Genomic DNA, 10,000 nt, shown 5'->3' with positions numbered 1-10,000 from the left:
AAGGGACAAGGACACGTTCTATAGTGTCCTCTCCAAACAGTTTCTAGGTGTTCACTGTTAACTCTGTATTTGCCAGTCATCTTCCTAGAAAGCACCACTGAGCCCATCTCTTGCTTAAAACCTTTTGATGACTTCTCATCCAAAGTCCAGGAAGTCACCACGCTTTCATAAATTCCTAGATATTGACGTTAATCTTATTTTACTTAGCTTCCCACTCTTTTGCTCCAACCCTGACCTGTAGTCAGTCAGATTCTTAATAATTTCCAATATTCAATGTGCCCTTTCTCATCTCCATAACTTGGCATATGCCCTCTTCACTAGAATGCATATCACTGTTAACTTCAGTTTGCACTTTACAACAGCTCAAAACCTCCTCTGTGAAACTGTTTCTGACCCTTTCGATCCACACAGCCTCACCACTGCAAAACTCATGAGACTATTCTTCAATTGTTTGCTTATACATGTTCCTACACTGAATTTTTTGAGGGCAAGGCCAATACATTTTCCTTCATTGTATTTCAAGCCCTAAACCTATGATTTGCAATTAAATAAATGATTATGAATGAATGAATCTGTGCCCACTTATGTTTTCTAATGGTTAGCTTTATTAGACTGTACACCATTTCTGTGAGTTGATTCATTATTTGCCTTGATATAGGTAAACATTTAAATCCCTTAAAAGCAAAATTTCACAGAACCTAAAATTATATGCTATTGGCTTGTCAAGAATAACTCCCAAGAGGGAGTATAGTGTAAACAGTGGTTTTCAAGGTGTGGTCCCTGCTCCAAAGGCATCAGAATTACCTGGGAGTTCATTAGAAATGTAAAGTTTCGGTCTGCTTTGTAGACATAATGAATCAGAAACTCTGGGGATGGAGCCCAGGAATCAGTGTTCTAATAAGCTCTGCAAGTGATTTGGATATACTCTCATGTTTGAGAATCACTGGAGTAATTAGGGCAGATGGAACCAGACTTCCTGATTCAATTACCAGCTCTACCCCGATACTAGCAGTTAGACTGTAGAACATTACTTAACCTCTCTGTGTCTCAGCTTCTTCATCCATGACATGAGAATCATAATAATTAGGGTTGTTATGATGATTAAATGAGTTAATACACAGAAAGTACTTACCACAGTGCTTAATCAGTAATGATATTTAATTAAGTCTAGCTCTTATCTTACAAAATCATTATCCTCATGAAATTTATTCTCTGTGAGGTGTTCTTCATATTTCCTCCTTCTTTTGATTTCATACCCAGAATCTATTCTCATGCTCCTGAATACAACTACTGGTAAGTTTGATGATAACCAGGACTGAACAGATAGGACTTCCAGGCCACTAAAGACCACCATGTGTCCCCACTCAGGTGCACAATCATATATAAGATTCAGTAAGAAAGGAGAATTTGTTTTCTTCTCTAATTAATCAGCTCATGATCTAGAAAGCACTGGTTTTGTTTTTTATAACATATCCTCATAGTTTTATCTGGATTTCTTTTTTAACATCTCTTTTTCTATTCTTCAGTAGTTTTATTATTGATAATAGTAACTACTTATCAAGATGAATACCACCCCCAGAAGGAAAGCATTTCAAGAAAAAAGTCCCCCAAATGCAAAACTGTATAAAAATGTTTAGGTAAGAAAATGTTTTGATGTAGGCAGAATATTTTGAAAATTATTTTTCTAGAAAATGGAATGCTTGTCCATTCTGTCTGCTATTAGGTAAATACTGTACAGTTTCTCAAAGACTTCCAAATATTTAACAGCATTTCAATCTTAGAACTCTTGAAGAAATAGTTTTATAGTAGCAAAGTGACTAAGTGTATAAGTACAATATTTTATGGGAAAATGTCTGGAAGGATTTTTCGCCTTCATCACTAGTTAGAAAATTGCATTTTCACTTGGTATCATTTGTAATATTATCCAGTTGGAGTGACTATTTTTATTATCTTGGGCAGAGGAAAATTATATACATTATACAAACATGCATGCACTCATATACAGAAGACAGAGCTAAGTTTAAATTCTTTTAAAATGTGTATGTTCCCCAATAATGCACATAAACAACTGTCCTATGGCAGTAGCCTTTTCTGGAAATATTTAAATAAAAAGCAACCTCTCTAGGATTGAAACAAGTCAATGGCCGGGCATGAAATCCTTTGCCTACAACAATGCATAAATTTTTGTTTCAGAAAACTTCTGGTATTTCTCAGCTTTCTTAGACATCTTTCTTGTTTTTTCATTATCTCACTCTATTGATGTCTTAGCACACTGTAAGTTTTACTATTCAGAGAGTCAATATAGAATTGTAGACTTGTATTTCAACTATGGCATTTTAATTTTTTTGAATGCATCTTAACTAGGACATCATTGAAAATGAAACCCTTAAAAGAGGTAAATAATCTTATGATTAATACTGTAAGACGATGAGAAAGGCTACAATGAAAAACTTAATAGCATGTTTAATTTTAGGTATCCCAATTTGAGAAGGCAAATTAAAGAAAGTTTCAAAAATTCAAAACGATTACGAGAAAAGGTGACAGTAATTAATGAAGAAAGCTTACAGGATCTCACTTGATAGAACATGCTTAAGCAGTGCTTAGTGGTAGAGATGATAATCTACTGCTATTTGAGGACTATGAACAATGAGAATGAATATAATTTTCTAAAAATATTGGTACAGTGAAAATGATTAGGGATATTAGGAGGAATTTTTAAGGCAAAAATGAAAGAACCTAAGAAGAAAACTGGATGGTGATACAGATTTATAGTTTAGATCTGTAACAATAAAACAATCTCTTTCAATAGTTGGTTAACTCACATGTCAGCTGATTCTTGTGCATATAAATAGTACAGAGAGTATAGTGTTTTGTATGTTTCAAAGACAACTAGTGGTGAAAATCGAGCCAAACTTCTGAATCCTGAAATTCATATTCATCAAACATGGAAATAAAATGCTTATACGTACAAATATACTGCTTAAACATACAAAGTTTCTGATTCAAATTCCCTAATAATTACAGTCTTCAAACAGTCCTACCCATTCATATATTAGCATTAAAACAAATATTAAAACAAGAGTGTTCTCTAGCTATAGACAGACTATCCCTATTGTCATTAGAAGATATCATGTGAGCTAATTAAAGAAAACATTTCAGAGTGCTTCCTGAGATATGTATCAGACTTTACATAAAATGTTGGCATAGAAGTTTCAGATATTGGCAGCTTGATACTAGACAATGTGCATGTGTGCTATCGTGTCTAACTCTTGGCGATCCCATAGCAGGTTCCACTGTCCATAGGATTTTCCAGGCACCTGGTGGAGAGGAAGGAAAGGGTGGGATATATGGAGAGAGTAATATTGAAACATGCATTTCCATATGTAAAATATAGAGCCAATGGTAATTTGTTGTATGACTCAGGGAACTCAAAGTGGGACTCTGTAACAACCTAGAAGTGTGAGATGGGGAGAAGAGGTGGGAGAGAGGTTCAAGAGGGAGGGGACACATGTAGACCTATGGCTAATTCATGTTGATGTTTGGCAGAAACCAACACAATACTGTAAACCAATTATCCTTCAATTAAAGATAAAAAAAAAAAAAAGAATACTAGAGCAGATTGTGGTTTCCTGTTCCAGGCAATCTTCCCAACCCAAGGATCACTGCATCACAATGCATCTCTTGTGTCTTCTGCATTGGCAGGCTGCTTCTTTACCACTAGCACCACCTGAGAATCTCCAGAAACAACATGGATAAAGTTAAAAGATAAATGAACACTGATTCTGAAAACTCTGGATTCTAGTATTGAATTGCTATCTTCACTGGGTGATCTGAAACAGGCCATCTCCTCTTCAAGGCCCTGCTTCCCATGTATCTGTTGTAATGAGATTAATTTAGGGGTATATATGAATCAGTTGAATAACATACACTACATCAAATGCTTAATAAGATAAAGTTCTAAATAAATAAAGTACACTAAACATTTTTTGGTAAAGAGCCTCATTTTGAATGAAAAGATCATGTAAATAACTTATTATTTATCCAAGTTCGAGCACTTAAAATAGAGAAATGAAATTGTTTTAGATTAAGATAAGGTATTGACTGTATGAAGTGCATGGATAAAAGCCATTTCACCGTATTAAATCCCATAATTTCAGCCATTACTTACAAATTATAATTCATGCATCTTACATGCTTAAATGTCTTTTTTTATGTTACCTATTGCTGTATAACATGTGTTCCAAAATACTATTTAATCCTATCTCATAATTGTGTGGGTCAAAAATTGTTACCTGCTTCCCTGATGGCTCAGTTGGTAAAGAATCTGCCTGCAGTACGGGAGACCCTGGTTTGATTCCTGGATCAGGAAGATTCACTGGAGAGGGGATAGGCTACCCACTCCAGTATTCTTGGGCTTCCCTTGTGGCTCAGCTGGTAAAGAATCCATCCGCAATGCAGGAAACCTGGGTTCAATCCCTGGGGTTGGGAAGATTACCTGGAGAAGGGAAAGGCTACCTACTCTAGTATTCTGGCCTGGAGAACTCCATGGACTGTATAGTCTATGGGGCTGCAAAGAGTTGGACACGACTGAGTGACTTTTTTTCTTTTCCTTCTTTTCTTTCAAATTTTGATAGGTCTTGGCTGAACAATTCTCCTACTCCATAGGCATCAACTGAGGTCACTCGGCAGTATTTTGTTAGTGGCTGATCTTCTCTGGAAGGTCCCACTTAGGTTCATTTACTCCCTGTCATCTTGACAAGTATGCCTGGAGAGTCAAGCACAATAGGACCACACTTTCCTTCCATGTGGCCCCACGCCTCTACACATAGTTTCTAAAGCTGCAGCGTGAACTTATACAAAGCTGGACTTTCTGAAATGCAGCTCGGGGCTCCATGAAATCAGGACAGAACTGCCAGTCTTTCCAAAGGCTGCTCCCAGCAATGGCATGGCATCACTTCCAATATACTCTCTTAATCAAAGCAGTCATAGACCAGCCCAGATTCCTGGAGAGATGAAAACAGACTCTACATCTCAACAGGACCTGTGTCAAGAATATATGGCCATCTTTAACTGCCGCAAGGCATTTCTGAAGGTAACTAAAATACATATGTAACTAAAATATTCTTGAAGTATTTTTCAGTTAAATCAAGAAGACTGTAGCTTTAGTGGTAGTAAAATATTTCCATTCAGTCAAATTAGCACAATTCTGGGTCATTTTAGTAGAAGCAGCTAAGCCAGTCATGTGCCTTGTTATGTGCCTTGACTTAGACTAATGTTTATCAGTACATGATTAAAAGAAGAGCTCAACTTATTTGATACAGTTGGACATATAATCAAGCAATGAAATCAGTGATTATTTAACATAAACTGTTTAAGTCACCACCAATAAGAATCAATCTGCTAGAACTAACAGATACAAAGGTGAGTAAAACTTGGTCTTCATCCTCATGGATAGAAAATAACAGCAAGAAAAATTAATAAACAAAGTATATTCTTTTATCCTGTACAATAGGACTAACCTGTGCAAACAGATAAAGAATAATGATTTAAACAACTATAAATTGATGGAAAGGGACACATATAGAGTGTGTGGGTAGCAGTGAAAAGAAGAAACAATACCATAAAGATTTTTTATATCACCACAAGGGGGTTAGAATTTTTTTGCAGATGATGAAAAGTGATGAGTAAATAAGCTAACAATGTGATCTGATTTGCCATTTAGAAATTTTACTCTGGGAGCAATTTAGATCAGGAGTCAGAAAACTAAAGCCTACCTGCCAAATCTATCTGCTTTTTTTTGTAAAGTTTTTTGGAACATGGCCACATCTATCTTTTTACTAGTGTTGATGGCTGTTTTCCTGCTACAACTTACGGAATTGGATAGTTGCCAATAGAGACTGTATGGATGTGTGTCCTGAAATTTTCACTATTTGGCCCTTTACAGAAACGTTTGTTGACTTTTGATTTAGAAAATTGACTGGGGGGGGTTTAAAATTGAAGATGGAAAGAACTATTAGGAAGTAAGAAATAGTGATAACTTCTAGAAGCTGCAGTGGGAATTGAAGAGAAAATATTCTGAGGATGTGAAATAGTAGGACTTTTGGTTGAATTAATCAGGACTGAAAAGAAATCCAGGATGACTCCGAGATTCTAGGCTTATGTCACTAGTTGCTCTGTGCTTAGTCGTTCAGTCATGTCTGATTCTTTATAACACCGTGGACTGTACCTACCACGAGATTCTCCAGGCAAGAATACTGGAGTGGGTTGCCATGCCCTCCTCCAGGGGATCTTCTCAACCCAGTGATTCAAACCAGGTCCCGCATTGCAGGCAGATTCTTTATTGTCTGAACCACCAGGGAAGCCCAAGAATACTGGAGTGGGTATTTTATCCCTTCTCCAGGGGATCTTCCCAACCCAGGAATCAAACCAGGGTCTCCTGCATTGCAGGGAGATTCTTTACATGAACAACCAGGGGAAGCTGTGGTAAAAGTAGAGGTAAATGATAAATTTTTACACACGCTCATTTGGGAGCTCATTCAGATACAAATATCAATTAGGCCTAAATTTTAGAAGAGAGTTTCAGGACAGTAGATGGTAACTGAAGATAGGCTTTGTTGTGGTCATTAAATGGGAAATATGAGAAGATTATCTTGAGCAGATAGAAAACTGAAGATGGGCCCTGGGACATAACAACAGGAAAATACATGTGGAGGAAAGAAGCTGGAGATAGGACCAACCTATTTAACAATTGTGTGGTATAAGAGAGATTTATTTTATTATTAACTGTGCATACTTTTATAGACAATGACTTAATACTTTAAAAGTTAATCATATGGTGCAGTTAACCCAGGCTCCACATACAAAGGAACTAAATTAAATATGACATGTAATCTTTTTTGACCTCTTTTGAAAGTTGTGCAGAATAGTTGGTATTGACATAAAACAAGAAAAAAAATTAACTTAAAAGGAAATAATCCCTTCTCAATCACATTGCCAATGGAGAGTTTTTATGGAATATCCACTTAGTGGTGGTGTTTGGGAAATGAACTAGCAACTGTATCACATCAGAGCTCCAAAATGCATAATTATTTCCAGAAGACTTGAACTGTGATGTATCTATGGGAAAAAAACACCATATCCAATAAGATTCTTTTTTCTTTTATAATTGTAAAATCTGAGACTTGTCACTAACTTACCCACTTCAGTTAAAATTGTTGATAACATGATACTTTATCACAGAAGCCTAAACATTTTAAAAAGTCTTTAAAACTTGAATTTGTTATGAACTGTCATTTTATTTCAAACATAATTTTATAATTATTATTTCAGGACTTTAGAAGTTCAATATTTAAAACATTTGACAATTGCTATGCATTATAGTGTAAAATGAAAATACCCATAATATATGTGAATCACATGAATAACAATTTACAGAAAGTGAAAGGGAATTTGGTTTGGAAAATATAAATAACTTCACTTAAGTAGTAAGACAGTACTATAGTCAGGGTTATATAGTACTATAGTACTATATAGTCAGGGTTAACACAGAATATTCTCTGCTACTAGCATTATTTCATGTGAATAAATATTTTAATGATTTAGATTCAACATTTAAACACATAATATCTGTATATAATATTATATAAACTACATCTAAGTATAAAATAGTCTAATTGTAGAAATTTCCTTTTTATTGTACCCTGTTAGTAAATGTTAAAACATGATAGAAGTTATTATGGCAGTAGTTTGCTTCCCATGCTTTTACACACATTATAAATAAATTAATGATTATAATTTGTATTAAAGAAACTAAAATTATAAAATATATAATTTGAAATTCACTCTTTAAAAATAACATTTTCTAACTCCATTATAGATGATGACTATACCACTTGAAACTATGCTCTTTGATAAGATACCTCTACAAACTGGGATATTGGGTCCAGGTTTATATAAAGAATAGAATATTGAAATATTCTTTTCAGAGACAAGCTTTTCTATGGTTATTTCATTTTCTGGTTTTCAGAAGTCGTACATTAAGTGAGAACCCTCAGTCAGTAGCTCCTGCATTTGCCTGTTTCTGGTATTAATTATCTTTTGTTTGCCCTTGATAATCCTGAGGTTGGTATGCAGATGATACGAAGCCTGCAGAATCATCTCAAAGTGTAAAAAACAATGGCATTGTCAATTCTGCATCACAACACTTTATAAATTATGAATGTTATCCACATTAAGGAAAGTGGTAGACTTTTAAAATTACTTCCATGAATAGATTAAATTACAAGTATTATTACATTTCATTTTATTAAGTGCATCTTAGTAGTTATTAGAGCAAATGAACATGTTCTCTCAATTACATAATAACATTAGGACTAAAAATTATGCATCAACACTCCCAGATGCATAATGGAGCATTGTATATTAATCACTCTAAACAATATTTTTGAGTTTATATAAAGGCAATTATTACCTATTGAACAATAACATTATTTTATTGGTTTATTAAAATTCAGTTTAGCAACTACCTCTTTTATGAAAACCGCTAGGTATTTTCCATTTTTTTCTAAAAGAAACAACTTATACAACTAGTCCAGTTTACTTACATTTGAGGATAAGATTGTATACCTATAACAGGAAAATTGTCACTAAAATATGATATCCTAGGTTAGCTATTCATATTATAGGAAAACAAATTGAAAATATTTTTTCTAAAAGTTTTACTAGTCTAATTTGAAAGCTCCAATTCAATATCATAATGATACATTCATATTATTATTATCAATTTTAAACAAAGGGTTACATGCTATAAATATGATTACAATCTGCCTAGATCTATAGGATCTATTTTAAAGTATTTTGCTAGTTTAGGTGATTTATATGGTTTTCAATAGATATGCTTTTATATATCACATTTAATATTTTAAACTCAATTAATTCTGTCAATTTTGCATTAGTTAATGGTCAATGGTTTAAAAAGGATGATTATTTTACATTTGAATATTACTTCAATGTTTCAGATTAAAATTTTTCCTTTCTTATGTGTCATAAACTGTTCTCCTTTGATGTTAGATACTTTTTGGAATGTTATGTTAATAAGCAGTTTTTTATAAATTTAGTTAGAATTTAATACAGCAATTTCCAATATTAACACTAATTTGCATGAATACACAAAACACCACCAATGTCTTTAAGTGTGATGGAAAATAGCTTGAGGTATCATTAATGTAACAATAAATAAAAGTTACTTTGTATTTTTTGAACAGCTATGGAACATGGACTTTATTAAGAATACATGGCAACAACTGAACTGACCTGAATTAGTGAATTCAAATTTTAGCAACAATAAAATGAGTTAGTCTTTCACATGGGTTAACTTATATATTATTATGTATTAACTTATATATTATTATGTATTATGGGTTAACTTATGTATTATCCTCCATTTATTTGATTTAGCAAGCACTTCATTTGCATTATTTATAATAAAAGCAAAAGTTACAATTTATTAAATAAGAAAATTATTGTCTACTGACTGAATAATAACATTATTTTGTTTATTAAAATGTGATTTAAGGTTTACACAGGAAATTTCTTTAATTTTTTGGTTAGGTATATTCCTTGCTTAAATTTCTTTCAAGAACATGAATTTCTTAATTACCCTTTTCTAAATAAGGACTGACTTATTTATAAAATTTTCTAATTCTTGCAGCAAAAGAGGAAAATGTACAATATTTCACAGAAAGAAATATTCTATGACTACATTGACCAAATACATTTAGCTTGAGTATTTTCATTACTGTTCTAAGAGAAATAAGCCAATATGACTCATTCATCCATGTATTTAAGTGAACAACAACAAATAACATCTCTAAGATATTTTTGGAACATTCATCTTTTTATATTTCTTTTCAAGCAGTACAAATACTAAATTTTTCTTAATCTGCCTCCAGTTCTTTTGTGTTTCCTTCTTGCTTGACAAGAAGTTGCTAAAATGAAAGTG

The sequence above is a fragment of the Cervus elaphus genome, chromosome 18 (assembly GCF_910594005.1).
Source record: "Cervus elaphus chromosome 18, mCerEla1.1, whole genome shotgun sequence".
Taxonomy (NCBI): Eukaryota; Metazoa; Chordata; class Mammalia; order Artiodactyla; family Cervidae; genus Cervus; species Cervus elaphus.
Note: the sequence above shows the minus strand (reverse complement) of the source record.